Consider the following 18343-nt stretch of genomic DNA (forward strand, 5'->3'; position numbering starts at 1 on the left):
TAATTCACTACCTTCATGGATGATAAAGAAAAAAACATAATTATCTCCATATATGTAGAAAATTTTGATAAAATTCAAAGATTTAATAAAATAGGAATAAATTAATACTTTGTCAACTTGTTAGAATATATTTCAACACAATGCCAGCATGATGCTTAATGAGATACACTAGAAGCATTATCATTAAAGTGAGGAGGACGGCATTTGATGTTCTTTACGTTAATTGTATCTATCTATTCTCTTCCTCTTTCATTTAGTAATAGAAAATCCCCAAGGGGTCACATGGTTGCTCTGCTAGAGTCTCTGTTTCCTAGCTTCATACATAGGTGTGATTATGATCATGTGACTATTGCATCTAATGAGTTAGAAGCAGAAATAATGTGTCCAATTTCCAAGTAACCTCTTGAAGACAAAATTGTTTATTCTGAACTTGCTTTTCTCTTCCTTTTAGTTGGAAAATGTTGGCAGATAGAACAGTGCACTTTGGAAATGGAGATAAAGAAGACATATTGAGAATAGCCCAGTCCTGGGTCACTCACTTTTGGACTTCTGTCTTATTCAGACCACTGCATTTTTGCATCTTTCTTTTATAGTAGCATAGTTCATACCTATAGTAATACAGCCTCTATGATTTAACATTGTTAAGGAGGTTCTATATAAGACAATCAAATAAGAAAATGGTATAAAATTATAAATAGGTAAAAACTATCTTATTAGGACACTGTATAACTATATTCATGGAAAGCCCAAGAGAATCCATTGAATGATTAGTATAAATAGGCAATTTACTAAATTGCATGGGTAAAAAGTAATATACAAATATCAATAGCCTTTCTGTTTACAAATATCAACCACTTCAAAATATAATGAAAGTTTCCATTTATTTTTTTTAAATATATTTTATTGATTTTTTACAGAGAGGAAGGGAGAGAGATAGAGAGTTAGAAACATCGATGAGAGAGAAACATCGATCAGCTGCCTCCTGCACATCTCCTACTGGGGATGTGCCTGCAACCAAGGTACATGCCCCTACCGGAATCGAACCTGGGACCTTTCAGTCCGCAGGCCAACGCTCTATCCACTGAGCCAAACCGGTTTCGGCAGAAAGTTTCCATTTATAATAAAAACAAATTATACATTGAATAAAATTAATAAGAAATATGTATGTGTGTATGCACATATGTATATATATATACAGTGTAATTAATGAAATCTAATACTGATTCTAATAACAAATAGTAAATCTAATAGTGATTTGATACCTATCAACATTCATTTAAAAATATTTTAAAAATCTCATCTCAGATAATTTACATAATTAATTTTTCTTTTTAAAAACACATTTTCATTCTACTCCTATAAACTTTTATATATGTGTATATATACTTGATAGTGTTCATTGATTATTTATTATATTTCTCTGCTACAAAATTATTATATAAATTGAAATTGTTTACAGAATATTTTATATGAACATAAATCTCAATTTGTCTGTCACCAAAAGTATCATTTATGCAAAATTTATATGAGTAATTATAAATTTTTATAAACTGATAAGTATGAAAAGTAAAAAAAATATATCTCTTAATGAGATATATTTCCCAAACAGTTTCTGTACCTCTGTGAATGAAAGTCAGTTATTGTTGTGTTGACTCAGCATTTATGATAAAATCAATTCCAATATTTCCTATTCATGGTTTTGAGCAATAAGTTTCATTAAAATAAGAAAATAGTATATGGCAATGGAAGTTAGTGTTAGAGCAATGCCATTCAATCCTTCAAATGCCTTCAGAACTATATGCCAAAAGTCTGATCAGCTGATGACTAATTCCTCTTTCAGTTATAGCGAAAGTATTGGAAACCCCTTGATTTTCAAAAGTCATTAGAATCATTTTCTCAAACCTACATCAGTAGTATGAATTGTCACTTTGGCAACTTTCGGGTTTTTACATCTCAGGCAAGCACCATAATAAAAATCCAGATAAGTGAGGAATACATTTTTCTTTTGAAAAAGTGGGAGGAAGGACCCATTATGAAAGGAGGCACCAGAGATGGACTCCATTAAAACCATCCTTGTGTGGGCATTCCTCAGAAAGACTTTAGGTATGGCAGGACTACATATAGCTCACTTGGAAGACTTTTCTTTTAAATCAAATAATATTTTACACCTTTTCATCCTGAATACCAGAAGTTAGAAAGTGCATCTTGATAAGTTGAGAGAAGGACTATCTTATGTATCATTTTCAGGAAAGTTCTGATTATTAATTTTCATTTCGCATCATGTTTTTTTATGTGCTTTTTTTCTTTTTGCCAGTTGGTAATTCTTTGTATCACCAAAATTTCTTTCTTTCAGTTGCCTTTCCACCTTATTAATATAATGCCATGCAGAAAGCTGATAGATAAAGAAATACTACTTTTTCCTACTCAGCCATCTCCCAATAAGACTGCAGCTCTGACATTGGTGCTTGCAGTGAACAGGTCCCTTTGTCAGGAAAGAGCATGACCTTCCTGTGTTAGTGTAGTGGCTCAGAGGCATCATGGTCCACTTTTACAGCTGAAATGTCTAGATTCTGAGTGTCAAAGTCTGGTTGTTGTTGTTTTTTGTTTTAAAATTTAAGAATGATCTATTTAAGTGTGTAATAGGGCACTGATAGATTAGCTTAGGCTCTAAATGACAGGATAAAAAATTATTCCCATTTTTAGTGTTAAATAAAGATCATCAAAGCATTGTCAGTATCCCGTGTGTGTGTGTGTGTGTGTGTGTGTGTGTGTGTGTGTGTGTGTGATGGAGCGATAGGCAACTTCCTTTTAACAACACCAACATGACATTGTTTTTGGTTGAACATTTGAGTACTATATATGTAGAAAGAAATTTTTATACTAATGCTATTTCCTGGAAGTGATGTAGCAATGAATGTAGGAGAAAGCCACTTTTTAAGTAAAGCTAGAAATGAATATACCATTGTATGGCTATCATCTTGAAATACCCAGAAATTCATGATGTAGATTAGTAACTTACGAAGGTATGGTATGACTGTATCTTAAATGTAATGAAGTAGAATAAGGAAATGGAATTTTTATCTCCCTAAAATGAGGAGATAAATAAGATAACAACAACAACAACAAAGTATTTACTCTTTTCCAAAGTACTTATGCACTTGAGAAGACCTAATCTATTTTCTTTCCAGTAGAGAGCAGTCAAAGCCCATGATGTTCTCATGAAATCCATGTCTCAGAACTACAGGCACATGAGTGTTAACACTGGATCATCTCATCCAGGTCCCAGCTGAGGAAGGGCCTCTGGAACACTGGCCCAGTGTTCTTTCCCATATACCACATTCTTTCTCATACTTGTCCTTCATATTAAGTAAACATTTACATATAGATTTATATGGAAGTGTATTTGGTCACGCATGAAGACATGTGTCAAGTTTGTGGTCAATTACCATGCTTTAAAAATTTATAGTAACATAAACTATGATGTTGGAAGAAGTTGTTACTATAGGGACAGACTCACAGCATGAGGGGAGAGTAAGCTTAGAATTCTTGGAAAGAATACACTAAGGACAAGCCTTGTAATTACCAGCAGCTAATGTACGACACATTTATGACAATATTAGTGAAATTCAGGGATTTTTTGACTGGGAGACAAACTAAGGACAAATCAAACTAAGAATCGCCAAGAGGAGATTAGGTGGTATAAAGGAATATGCGTGTGGGGTTCAACAAACTCTATCTTTGTTATCTTCCTCTTGCTTTTCCAGTGTTCCAGAGGAGATTACAATATGGAGGGATGCTATCTAGTTATATAGCTAGAAAGCACATCTTATCATTTCTCCCCTCAGCTCTCTATTTTGTTTGTTATTTTCTTAAAAAAATAAAACACAAACCCTTTCCTTTGAGTACAGATCTGCTTTTCAGATGCAATGTGTTTCCAGAAAACAGTTCTGAAGGAGGGCTGCCAAGAGGCAGCATCTTGAAAATGTACACACTGTCCTAGTCTCTGTTTAGCCTCATTGACAGAAACCAATCTGCAGCCGACTAAATGTGATTGGGAATGAAGAATGAGGGAGGCGTATGAGGGAAGTGGCAGAATGAAGAATTTTAGTATAGACATGTTTTGGGGCCCTGAAAAACATGTTAAGCTTTTCTCTTTATAAAATTAATGTGCACAAAATGTACATTCACAGAGTGTGTTAAAACGATGTCTCCAGTTATATATCCATTGTGATTGTACATCAGTAAGGCATAGAGTTTAAAGTTGTGTTTTTCCAGTAGTAATGTTGTCACAAGACAGCTACATTCTTGGATTTGGTCATCCTTACAACCAAAGTCATGCACTTTAATTGGTAGACAAGATGTAGATGTGTAATTTGTGGCCATGAAGCAAACTGGAATTAACTATCCCACATGCGGTGAGCTTGAATGTCAGCCTGATCAGCGCGATTCTTGCCAGCTGAGCTAGTGTATCACAGGGGCCATTGTGAAGGATGATTTAATCACACTATTAACAACCTCTGCACTTTCCTTTAACATGTATGCATTCACTGAGGTTCAAAGTTTTGCTTACCAAGGAATCAACAATAAATTTAAATTTGGCTGCTAAGGTTTATTTTAAATATCACGATTCCTCAACAAATGAAATAAGGACTTTTTTTTAGTAAGTTGGAAGGTATTTTTTTTCACCTATTATGAAATTAACTAAGAATTTCATTTTCTTGGGCAGTATTTATGAATTAAAACAGTTACTTTTAAAACTATACTTTAGTCATACTCTAGATTGATTCACAACCATATTGGCTTTACTTTAGAAACAATACAGAGATACAGGTCATCATGTCTCCTCATCTTTACACTTGAATGAGACAATGTAAATATAGTGGCAAAAACTTGAAATTTAAAGTTAGGAGATCTGGTTGTTATCCTAATCCTGTAATCAAAGACCTTTATGCTGCCAATACACCATGCTGTCCACTGCGCAAATAAGAAACCATGGTTGGTATGTATTGAAACAGGGCAAATTGGGTCCTAGGTATCAGTACCAACAAGGGGTGGCTTTGATAATCTTTAGCTCCCATCACCCCCATAATTGCCATTGGCCTTTCAACCTCCTCTTTGATTTAGATAATGACTATTTCCCCCTGACTTAGTTTAAAATGCTATACACATGAAGTCTCAAAACAAGTCCTGTAGCCCTTTCTTCCTATCATATAACTTCCCTGAGCCATTTCTATGGATAAATAATCCTATATAATAAAAGCCTAATATGCTGTCTGGTCATCCGGTCAACCAATCAAAGTGTAATATACCAATGATATGCTAAGGTTGCTCAACTGCTCGCAATGACGTGCACTGACCACCAGGGAGCAGACTCTCCAACTGGTAGGTTATCTTGCTGCTGGGGTCTGGCTGATCAGGACTGAGCGAGTTAGGCCAGACATGCCCTGGAGCCCTCCTGTGGTCCCTCCCCAGCTGGCCAACCTCCCACGTCTCTCCCCAGCCCCGATCATGCACCGGTGGGGTCCCTCGGCCTGGCCTGTGCCCTCTTGCTATTCAGGACCCAACAGGGGATGTCAGAGAGCCAGTCTCAGCCCAATCCCGCAGGCCAGACCGAGGGATCCCACTGATGCACGAATCCCACAGGCCTCTAGTTCTGGAATAATAAAAATGATGGTAGAGTTCACTAGGCAAGGCCATATTCCAAACCTCAGTTGGGGTTTAGAGTTGAGTTTTGAGTTTTGGGGTGATCAGCACATCTCAGGAGAATGAATGTATAGCTGAATGTGAGATGACATGGATCTAGGCCAGGTGTAGACTCTGAGACAGATAAGAACTAGAGCCAAGAGACATTCAAGGAGGCAGGCCAGGCAGGATATGAGAACATGTGACACAATGGGAGGAAAACATGAAAGATGATTGCACAGTTTCTGGTCTGTAAAGAGAATCATTTTGAGGAAGAGAAAGATGAATCTAACTGTAGCCATGCTGATGCATGAGTGGCTCTATGGTATCTTAGGATGTTCTTCAGACATGGGTTGAAATGCAGATCAGAGATTCAACTGGAGACAGATTTAAGTGTAGATGAGGGATAAAATTGCTCATCTGTATCTTTCCTCTTATTATCATAGTTATAATTCTCTTTGCTCCTTTGACAAGAATGGAGGTTGGGATTTTTGCCATTACCTAGTCAGTGGTTCTCAACCTGTGGGTCGCGACCCCTTTGGCGGTCGAATGACCCTTTCACAGGGGTCGCCTAAGACCATCCTGCATATTAGATATTTACATTATGATTCATAACAGTAGCAACATTACAGTTATGAAATAGCAACGAAAATAATTTTATGGTTGGGTCACAACATGAGGAACTGTATTTAAAGGGCCAGAAGGTTGAGAACCACTGACCTAGTTCAACCTATTGCAGTGTTTCAACAGTTAACAGTGTTTTCCATAATTTTGGGCCCCTACACTTGACCTACCAGTGATTGAAGGAGGCATGTTTCCATCACTTTCAAGCAGGTTGTGCTATTCTTTCTGTCCTCAGGAGTTCTTTTAAAGCTTCATGGTAAGTCTGGCTGGCATTGAAAATTTGATAGGAATAAAATCCAAAAATACTAAACAAATCTCTTTTACACATTGTATTGGCAAAGCAACCAGATAAACGGGTTTTTAAGATTTTCCAAAAGCAATTTATGCTGCCTTCCAGATGTGATTATATTTAATTTCTTCTGGGAGTCTATATTTTGCATTTAAGTGGTATGAGTAGTTTGTTTATTTTTTCCAGCGAATATTTGATGAGCTTTGCTATGTCCACACAGTCTTCTAAGAGCTAGGGAAATAGTGGGGAATAAGATATATAAGACCTCAACTTACATACCAAGGATGTAGACAGGTTAAGTACATTTGAACCAATAAATGGAAGGTGATTTCAGATAGAAGTAAGGCTATGAGGAGTATACAATGGGGTATCCTAATAGAAAGTTATATAGTCGTTGGGTTGAACATGGATTGGGTAGTCAACAAGGAAGTGAATTTTGCATTTCGAGCTGAAGACAAAAGTGTATTACCAACGTGAGGATAGGGCATCAGCGTTCAGGGAGAGTGAAGGGAAGGTGCCGAGACTCCAAGGCAGAGACAAAGTTGGCTTTCCAGGGAACATAACGGACAATGTGGCTGAGATGTGGCAGGACAAGGAGAGAGGCAGGAGAAATGGCTGCAAAGTAGTTGGAGACAGGTCAGGAGGGGTCCTGCGGCCCATGGAGATCATTTGGATTTTATTCCCAGTACAGTGGGCATTTATTCAGAAGAGTGGGATGTTGTGGCAATTCTAATTAATCACACTTTTTGTAGTAATACTGCTTTCCCTCCCCAGCATGTGTGCCTCTACATTTCCATTTTAATCAAAAGTTAAAATTGTTTTATTTTCTAGAATTTTTATGTTAGGGTATCCCAAGTTTAGGGTAATAATATACACATCTATAATAAGAAGAGCATAATATGCTAATTAGGCTGGACAGCCGAACGACCTCGCAGATGTCCTTCCAGATGAAGCTGAAGCTGCGAGGGCCAAGGCAAACCACCATGAGGGCCAAGGCAAGCCGCCATGGCTGCGAGGGCTAAACCCCTTCCACGAATTTCATGCATTGGGCCTCTAGTTCTAGTATATTTAGATATGCAGGAAATGTGATTGATCCATTGTCATCACAGTCATGTTTTGTTGATCTGTGAGATTGTATGTGAGATAGTTCATCTTTGCCAGGCAGAGCAGTGCTGTTAAGACAGGTAGGTTGAGATAAACATTTTCATTAGATGGCGTATTGTTGACCAATATCTCTCAAACATGCAGAGCCATAAAATGGATGTTTTTAAAACTATAATCTGAACCTGAATGTGAATTAAAACATTTTTTAAAGCTGGCTCTTGACATGTAGGACTGTTTTAAATGTTGGGAAAATATAACTTCCATGTTTTAATTTGATCTCACTTCATTTGGATGGTTCCTACTGTGATTTGCACAAATTTATACAAATTTATAACAATGAATGTCCCCTTAAAAATAATAACAACAATAGAACACTCTGTCCTTAGCAAAATTTATTTTTCTTTTATATTGGCTTGGAGCTGACATTTTACTATTTGAATTTGGGGGGTTATGCTTTCCATTGGAAAACAAGCTGTGCTGAGGTCATGTTATCATTTTGGAAGCATAGAGAGGATTTTGCATGTTTGTGACTATGATGAGGTATGTTGGGTTCCTGAATATTGAGGAATCTCGCCAGTAACCTCCCTGAATGGGTAGGATGTTAGTGTATGCCATACTCTGACCTCTAGAGAAACAAGAAGGGGCTCAAATCCTGGGGAGTGTATTTGTGGAGAGTTCTCTGCTTGAATTGTTGAGCCTAGAAGTAAAAGCAGAAGGAAAGAGACTGACTATTATCCTCTGTATTCCCTGTAATGATCTCAGAACAGCTCTGAGTAGAACCCTAAAGGTAGAGTACAGATAAGAATTATGTCATAAATAATGTTCCTAATATATATATATATATATATCTTCTAAATTAGAGGTTTTGTTTCATACATGTTTTGTGTGGATGTGCATGTATACTCATTATATATATTTATGTTCGATTCTCATTATTCTTGGTAGTTTTGGTAGTTATGATCTATAAAATTGCCACATACACAAGTGAACACTGAACCATTGTTCCTAGGGGAAATACAGGGTTAGGTTCCCATGAGCTTCTGCTTACATTTTTGTAAACTGATCAATGCATAACCTTATTTTATGTGTTTTACTATTTATAGACCTTATTTATTAATTGGGATTTTATTTGCTTATATGCCTTATATGTTATTGGCTTATTAACACTGAACTCAAGACCAACAGCAATTAAAACTCATGCCTTGATTAAAGTTGGCCCAACACACATCAGTGTTTTTGCACTTAGAAACATTCGACAGCTCTTCCGCACTACTTGTGGTGTTCACTTTAAAGAGAGGAATCACCAACAAAAAGCACAAAATGCACAAAATGTGGTACTAAGTAGACTGTGGAAAAGGACACTTGTTAGAGTCTGAAAGCTGAAACAGGAAGGCAGAGATAGTCGTCTTGTTCCACCCCCGCTTGGAATGGGCACATCAGGCAACTCAAATATTTTGCCCCTCTGCTCATAGCTGCGGATGAATCCAAATGCTGGCAGTATGGAATTTGCCATTACAAATAAATTTTATAGAGGAGTGGATTCACAAATACAGAGTCCTTGAAAGCCTAGGATTGACTATATATACATATACACATATAATTTTTTGAGATCGTATCCAATTTTTCCATTAGTGCCATGTGGGGCAAAATCTTACTGTTTTGGCACTTTCTCTGAATCATGTTCTAAGAGAAACACTGATAATAATTGTTGTAAACACAGCGTGCAGGATGCTCTTCAGTGAAAAGTGTGAAACAATCAGTAAAAGAGTACCTAGAAAGTATCAGTTTCCACCAGCAAATGATCAAAGTTTCCTAGCATGTTTTTTTCTTATAACCTGGGAGAGAAATTTAGAAATATCTCCAGTAGATTTTTCTAGGAGGAAATAGGAGCATAGACTGTTGAATGCCCACCTATAACCACTGAGAATGTAATGGAGCTGAAGACTTGTTTTTTAACTTGGAGGTCATTTTTTTCTCTTTAAGTTCAAACATGATTTCATCTTCTATAAATCAATAAAAGCTTGAGTTGCTCATTTTTAAAAAGTCCTGTAAAAGGAAATTGCATCATAATAGTAGTCTTCAGAAAAATAAGATCTGTTCATTTCTTAATGTCAGCATTTAAACCACAAATTGAATATCAAGACCTTAAATTATTGTTTTCGTTTCATTGTAAAGTCATGAAAAACATTCAGAAGGATCCAAACCAAAAAAAAAATAAAAAAAATAAATAAATCTAGAAGACTACAGACTCAATTGTTTTTAACACAACAGCACATGAAAAAATTCTCAGGAAGAAATAATTTGGTGGAAATGTAATTTTGACTTGTAAATTTGCAAAGTAAAACCAATGTGTGTATAATAACAAAACCTAATTCTCTTTAGTTGGAAATAACCATCATTTTGTAGGACTTGAGCAGAAAGCTTGAACATGAAGCATGGCATACTGTAAGGATGTTAACTATTGGGGAGAGTGGATTCTAGGCCCAACTCGGCGACTAATTAGCAGTACGCACTTGGGTCCAGAACATTTGGCTCCTTAGGTTTGGGCTTTCTCAGCATTGAAATAGGGAGTTTTGACTGCATAATATTTACTATCTCTCTCAGTTCTCAAACTTTGTGCGGCTCCAGCACAAAACACTTAGAGTAGGCATTTGTTTATTTGAATCTAGACCATTACTTGAGAGTTTATTGTGAATAGAATGGAGTAACCTAGTAATTATTTAAAAACTATGACTATGGCAGTCATAAACCAGAGCATTTTTGAGAACTATAGCAATTCTTAAAAGCAGTTCTTTAACATTTTGCTTTTTGTATCTGTGTTTTTGTGCAAAGTGAATGTTGAGCATAGTCAGGCAGAGCAAATGAAACAAATTACAGTGTCATGTTCTCCCGAGACTGATCTAGGAATTGTATATGTGGGAAATTAGTAGTTTCTTATGCCTTTCAGGTTTTAAATAAATGTTATTTACCTTTGAAGCCATCCACATTGCTGATTAGTTTTCTTAAATTGTTAGCAATTGATTCATATTCCGATCACAGAGTATTATATTCTAAATATGACACTGTACACATAGCACCATAAGATAAGACCAAAATTAACCAGACATGGACCTTACCTTCAAGAACTTTATATTCTGGAAGGAGGGATATAACACATGCTTTCTTTTTTACACGCGAGCACACACACACTTTAGCACCTTGTTCACTGACACTCTTTTTATCACTACTCATGTCATCATTCTTGCTGTTGGCTACCTCCTTTCTGATCTGTCTTGTATGTTGGTCTCTCCATACCTGACTTCTTTCACTCCAGTGATTTTTTTCTCTCCAACCACCTCAGCCACACACTCACATGGTCTTTCCTGTGACTCTGAATCAATAATGACTATGTAAACTCCAAAATCTCTGTTTCAGGAATCGGAGTCTCTAGCCACCGCCTTTTATCCATCTGGCTGACTTATTCTAGTGCTCCTAAACCCACAATTTCTCAACCCCTCCAGGAATCCTACCCCTTCAGCTCTCTTTTTTCACTACATGGCATCCTACTTATAGTTCCATTTCCTCTTTACTCACATTGAAATCCTTCATTCCATGGTCTATCATGAAATCACTTTCTTGTAAACAGTCTTTCTCCTATCTCATTTTACCATATTAACCCAGAAAAAGCCCAGCCTTAGACTCAAGTTGCTGGAGAAAATAACACTTGTCAGTGGTCTCACATTAAATTAATAACCACAAATCCCAGATGGTCTCCTGCACTAGCTAGAAGTTCTCCATTCTTTCACCGAATTTTCATTCCTCCCTTCTAAGAAAGTTATCTTACATCTTTTCTTCTTCATACTACTTCCAACCCTGGCATCACCTCAGCGGACACATCACTGATAAGTTGTAAACTCACTGACAAAACCCATGCCATTTCACCACTACATCTTCTGACTAAGCTTCATCTACTCCAAGATACTTTGCTCCACCTTCTGTTAAGATAAGGAGTTTATGATCCTGCATTAAGACAGATACCCTGCCCTTGTTTACTCAAGAACGTTGCTCATGTCATGATTGTATCTCCCTCTCTTTTTCAATTTCAAATTCTCCCTCTATGGGATGGCTTTAATAGGATATAAAAATGCCTTAATATCTTGCCTGAATATCTTTTTTAATTTTTTTATTGCTTTAAAGTATTACTAAGGGCATTACATATGTGTCCTTTAAAATATCTTTTATCTAAGAAAAAATAGTACTTATTTTAAATCCTCCCATCATCTCATATCTCTATACTACACAGAAAATACTTCTCAAAAAGACTGGTTACTATTTTGTTTCCCTTTCTTCTCTTCTTACTTGTTCTTTATTTTATTCCAGCCCGCAAAATTAGTCATTTTGAAGCTCTCCAATGGCTTCCATCTATCTTGGCAAATCCACCAGTCATGCTCTGTCCTCCTTTTACTTGATTGTTTAGCAATATCTGGCACCATGGAATCACCTCCCCTCGTTGAAACATTGTTTTGTCTTGGCTGACACCAGTCTCCTGTGTTCCCTTCTCCTCCTCTTGCTCCTCTTCATTCTCCTGAGCTGATTTCTCGTTTTCAGTCAAAAGTGCCCACTGAGTTCAATTCTAAGCACTCTTCCTTTTCTTTGTCACAGCGAGTGTTTGACCACTCATCAGGATATCCGGGTGCATTTGTCTAAATACAGAGTGATGGCTCCCAGCCTGAGAGTTTCTGATTTGGTAGGTCTGGGTTGGGGCCCAAGAATTTGCATTTATAACAAATTTCTAGGTGATGGCTGATATTGCCGGGCCAGAGACCACTCTTTGAGAACGCCTGTTTTAGAGAGCTAATTTAGAATCAACCTGACTTTCAATCATACATTTGCCTTTTATTATCTGTGCAACACTGGGAACATTATTTAACCTTTGTGTTTCTTAATATGCTCATTTGTGAACTAAAGATAATACAAGTTGCTAGCTCATATTCTGAGAATTAAATGAGATAATTATGGCTACAATATTATTCTGAAATTTGTTCTTCCTGCTTATACTCTTACCTCTCTCAAAAATCAATTTTCTGAAAGGAAACAAGGATGTACTTTTAAAAATATAAATTATGTCAGAATCACAGTTTACCTTATCATTCAACTGTACCCAGAGTACAATGTCTGGGTTCATTCCAGATCATGGTCTCCTTGGTTCATCATGTCCTACCATACTGGTCTTTTTCTGCTCTAGAAAAGTTTACTCTTTACTGCATAACAAACTTCTCCAAGATTTAGTGGCTTCAAACAACAACCATCTTATTTCTCACAAGCTTTGTGAGTCGGAAATTCCAGTAGAGCTTGGCTGGGTGATTTTTTTTTTTGCTTCCATGATATATTCAACTGGCTGCTGCCTGGCAGGGGTAAGGGTGTGTCAAAAATAGTTTCTTTCACTTGTCTGGAGCCCACAGGACAAGCAGGGAAGGCTGGGCTTAGTTGGGCCTCTTTTAATCTGCCTCTATTTGAAGTCTCAGTGCTCTCCCTGTGTTCTGTGCAGGAGGGTTAATAGAGGTTACATGTCTGCTAAGGGCTCTGAGGCCCAGGTGGAAGCTGCCAGTTTGAGAGACTAGCCTGGAACTGGGACAGACTCACTTCTAACACTCTTTTGGTCAAAATGATTGCAAGCCTGCTCAAATTCCTGGGAAGGAAAACGAAATGTCACTTTGTAATAGAAAAAAAAGTGTCTAAGAATTTGTTACCTTCTTTAATCCACCAGAGGAGTACTCCACTTATTAAGTACCTTTCACACTTCCTTCTTTCTCCAGGAATTCTGCCTCCAAATCATTCCATGGCTGATCCCTTCAAATCTCAGCTCAGCCATCACCTCCTCATTACAGAAAAGCTTTTCTGTCTGCCTTATCTAAATGTACTTCCTCCCGTCATCATTATGCACTCCATCACCTGTTTTATTTTTTCCTGAAATTACCTTATTAATGGCTTGCTGCCTCCCACTGGAATGTCAACTGCACAAGAGCAGAAACTGTCTTACTTGTAGACACTATGGCTCCCAAGTCCAGAATGGTGCTTGACACATAGAATTTTCCCAATAAATATTTTATGAATGAGTGAATTAACTATGACTATATAATTTATTCATAGACATATAAATAAAAAATATATAATTATCATTAAAATTAGTGTTGGTATTAGGAACCTTATCTGTACTTAAGTTTTTTGAGTATAAAATCATATGTATATAAAAAACATTTTTTTCTCTGACTTGATTCCCTTTTGATTATAAATAAAACTGACCTATCAGGTGAGAAGATGGTTTTTTTGTATAACATATGGTACCTTTTCCTTCATTACATTTTTGAGATGCATTTATGTGAATGACATTTTACCTAGGATTACTTTTTGGATAGGAGATAAGGGATCTTTAGGGAAAATATACAGACTTTTACTCTCTTTCCAAAAACAATGTCATAAATTTTAAACTAAGTTAAAATTTCTATTAAGAGCCACCTATACCTAATAAGTTTTCAAATTTCTTCTTGGTTTATTAAAGATTAATATTAATTTCAGTAAAACAACAACAATAATCATGGTCTTTTAGTAAAGTAATTCTTAAAAAGCAGTATAAATTAAATGAAAGAGATTGGAAAATAGTTTCATGTTTTTTCAATATAAACAAGCATTTGATGATTTCTGAGAAAATAAAGTTAGATTTTATAAAACCAAAAATGTTTGGAAAACATTTTAAGTTGCTTAGTCCAACATGCATCTGATTTCACCTTTTCTTTAGTACATCCAACATTTTCAAGATTTTCTAAACAACCAAGTAATAATTTTGAGAGTAAATTTATAAATAGGAATTTTTTTTATGTTCAAGGCCAAGCATTGGTAAACAGAGGGATAAATCACTTTTTACTTTGTGATATAGCCAAAGTCGTGGCAAAACACAAGCCTTTTGTAAGTTTGTTCAAGAAATAGATCAGGGTTGTTGTTTTTTTGTAATGGCTCCTCTAGTGGATTTTGCCTTCCCTTAACCAATCTTACTGCATTATAAGTGCTCACAATACTCTGTCTTACAAATGGGAGTCTGATTTATACTTAGTTAAGCCTCAATACATATTAATTCAGGTGGATAATTATAGAAGTATCTATAAAGACTTTACTGTGTTTATGACAAAACTTATCTATATGGTGGTGCAAATATTAGGCAGTGTAGCACTATAAAATTATCTCTATTTTCTCCATTTCCAGTTTTTATTTCTTTGAATCAGGAAAGGACGATGAAAGTAAAAAGGTAGGAAAGCAGAAAGTATTACAGTGAGGCTTATTCTCAGCTGGTCTGCCCTAGAGCCCTGAGCATCAGCCTTAGTCCCCCACGCGGCCCGTTTCCTCTCCAACAAGATGAAAGAAACTATCATGAACCAAGAGAAACTCGCCAAACTGCAGGCACAAGTGCGCATTGGTGGGAAAGGAACTGCTCGCTCGTAGAAAGAAGAAGGTGGTTCACAGCACACGATACAGGAGATGATAAAAAACTTCAGTTCTCCTTAAAGAAGTTAGGGGTAAACAGTATCTCTGGTATTGAAGAGGTAAATATGTTTACAAACTAAGGAACAGTGATCCACTTTAACAACCCTAAAGTTCAGGCATCTCTGGCAGCGAACACTTTCACCATTACAGGCCATGCTGAGACAAAGCAGCTGACAGAAATGCTATTAGCATCTCAAACCAGCTTGGGGCAGGCAGTCTGACTAGTTTAAGGAGATTGGCTGAAGCTCTGCCCAAACAATCTGTGGATGGAAATGTGCCATTGCTACTGGAGAGGATGAGGATGATGAAGTTCCAGATCTTGTGGAGAATTGTGACGAGGCTTCCAAGAATGAAGCAAACTGAATTGAGTCAACTTCTCAAGAAGATAAACTTGAAGACATTTCTGGGAGTTGCTATTTTATATCATGACTGCTTTTTCAAATTTTGCGTATGGATCTGATAAAATCTAGATTTCTATTATTTTTTAGTCCAATGCCCCTGGATATTGCAGCTCTTTTCAGTTTTTGCTTATACATAAATCATTCTTTGCAACTAATTAAGCTGAAGAAGCTTGGGAATAAAGTTTGAAACAGGTAAGTAAAGATCTTTGCCTAGTATATAAAAAAAGAAAGTATTACAGTGACAAGTGTAATAGGGGAAGAGAAAAAAAATAAGGTTAAACGCAATAAAGGAAAGTGGGTGATGAGCCTTAGTAGTAAAATATGTATACTACATTATTCAAAATACTAGAGACACAAAATTTGCTAGGTGCACAAAATACTAGGTGCACAAAATTTGTGCACGGGTGGGGTCCCTAGACCTGGCCGGTGATCAGAGCCTATCAGGCTATCTCACCCAGTCCTGATTGGGGCTGGGCTGGCTGGGGCCTGCTGGCTGCCAACCAGCCTGTCAGCTGGGGCCTCCTGCCTCCTGCCAGCTGCAGGTCAGGGCCTGCTGGACAGGGGAAGGGACGGGGGGAAGGATGGCTAGCCGAGAGAGGTTGACTGTGGGAGCGCACTGACCATTAGGGGGCAGCTCCTGTGTTGAGTGTCTGCCCCCTGGTGGTCAGTGCACATCATAGTGATTGGTTGACTGGTTGTTCCGGTAGTTCAGTTATAACTGTCGCTTAGGCTTTTATATATACAGATGATTTCCTATTTTGCAAATGAAGACACTAAAATAAGTATTAATTAAACATCTTTCTTCCTAGTGCATTCAATATCATGATTCCTGAGTATGCTGGTCCTAACTATTGCAATTTTAAAACCCCCCCCCCAAGAAGAAAATGACACCACTGTCATCATAGACACATCACATTAATTTTGGTATATTAATTATTGATAAATAAACTAGTTAGTTTATGCTAAGTACTGTATTTTATTTTCTATGAAAAGCAAAATAAATACAATGGCCTTTGTCTCAAAGACTTGATAGTCTAGTGCAGGGGTGGGCAAACTTTTTGACTCGAGGGCCACAATGGGTTCTTAAACTGGAACGGAGGGCCGGAACAAAAGCATGGATGGAGTGTTTGTGTGAACTAATATAAATTCAAAGTAAACATCATTACATAAAAGGGTACGGTCTTTTTTTTCAATAGTTTTATTCATTTCAAACGGACCGGATCCGGCCCGCGGGCCCTAGTTTGCCCACGGCTGGTCTAGTGAGTCAGTCAATATTATTACATAGATAATAGATAACATAGAACATAGTTTGTGGATTGGCCCTATGGAAAATAAGCATTAAGGTTTATCCATTTTGATAATGGTATATATGACATTATGGGAATCAACAAAGAATAAGGCACAGTACAGAGAGATGTGGTATAGAATATTAGAGTAAGTAGGAGAATTTGGGTAAATAAAAAAAGTTGGGAGTGAAAGAAAGTTGGTAGGATTCCAGGAAATTCAAGTTGAGACATTAACAGACATGTAACAAACTTTCATCTGCACACCATTTCTTTTTTAACAGATAGTAACATCTCAGAGTTAGAGGGGAACTAAGGCACCTTTTTCTTTAATTTTCTGACCTCATAAACATTCTCAGCAAATAGATGCCTGGGTGTATTTGTTTTCTGGGGCTGCCATATAAAGTACCACAGACTGGGTGGCTTCAAGAATAGAAATGTGTTTCCTCGTTATTCTGGAGGCTAGCAGTTTGAGATGAAGGTATTGGCAGCTTTAGTTTTTCTCTAAGGCTCATCTCCATGGCTTGCAGAAGGTCCTTGATGTTTGGAACTTATCTCAGTATATGTCCACATATGAGCAAATTAAAAAACACACACCACACAATGCAGATCCTTCCAGTTCCCATGGTTTTCTCTTACAGGTGTATGTTAGGTTCTGCAAATGACATATTGAATCAGCCTCGATTGAAGTCATAGATACATTCAGATTAATATATTTAGAACTTGGATTAATCTCTATTTCTAATTTTGTGAGATAGTTAAGTAGTTCAATATTTAATGAATATTCAACTGTTTAGTTTTCTTCTGACTTGTTTCACTGTTTTCTTGAGCTCCTTAGTCTACTTTTCCCCCCCTCTTCTGTTTTTCCCCTTTTCATGGCCTTTAAAATCTTTCTTTAGTAAGTTACCTTGTTGTTTAACTTTAGGTTTAACATTAAATCCTTGTTTGACATTGAATCCTTCTTTTGGTGAGTCTGAGACAGTTTTGAAACATTTCATAAAACCCTCCAAACACACACACACAACAACAACAACAACAACAAAAGATTTGGCCAAGGCCATTAATATTTATTCAAGTACATGCTACTTGTAATCAGACAACAGCTTCTGTCGGCATAATGAGAAAAGCCACCTGAGCTGTGGTTTTAAGTAAGGTAAAATTTGAAAGATAACGTCACCATAAACACTGTATTAGTTGGCTGAGGAAAAGATAGTATGCTTTAAAACATTTTTAGATCTCTGTTGGCAAAATGATTTGCAATTAGGAAGAAATAAATGGACTCATTCTTCCATCATCAATTTGTGAACTAGTGAAACTAAAAATGGTTTCATCTAGTGAAATCATAAGGTCCAAATAAAAAGCTTCACTATGATGGTGCACTATTCTTACACCCGAGGGAAGGAGAAAGAAAACTAATATTTTTTAGAACATAATATGAGCCATCC

The 18343-nt window shown here is 36.8% G+C and overlaps 1 pseudogene; it reads left to right on the forward strand.

Moving 5' to 3' along the window:
• Positions 1-15071: 15071 nt before the first annotated feature.
• LOC102765244 lies at positions 15072-15606 on the forward strand (annotated as a pseudogene).
• The last annotated feature ends 2737 nt before the right edge of the window (positions 15607-18343 follow it).

This window comes from Myotis davidii, unplaced genomic scaffold (assembly GCF_000327345.1).
Source record: "Myotis davidii unplaced genomic scaffold, ASM32734v1 scaffold104, whole genome shotgun sequence".
Lineage (NCBI taxonomy): Eukaryota > Metazoa > Chordata > Mammalia > Chiroptera > Vespertilionidae > Myotis > Myotis davidii.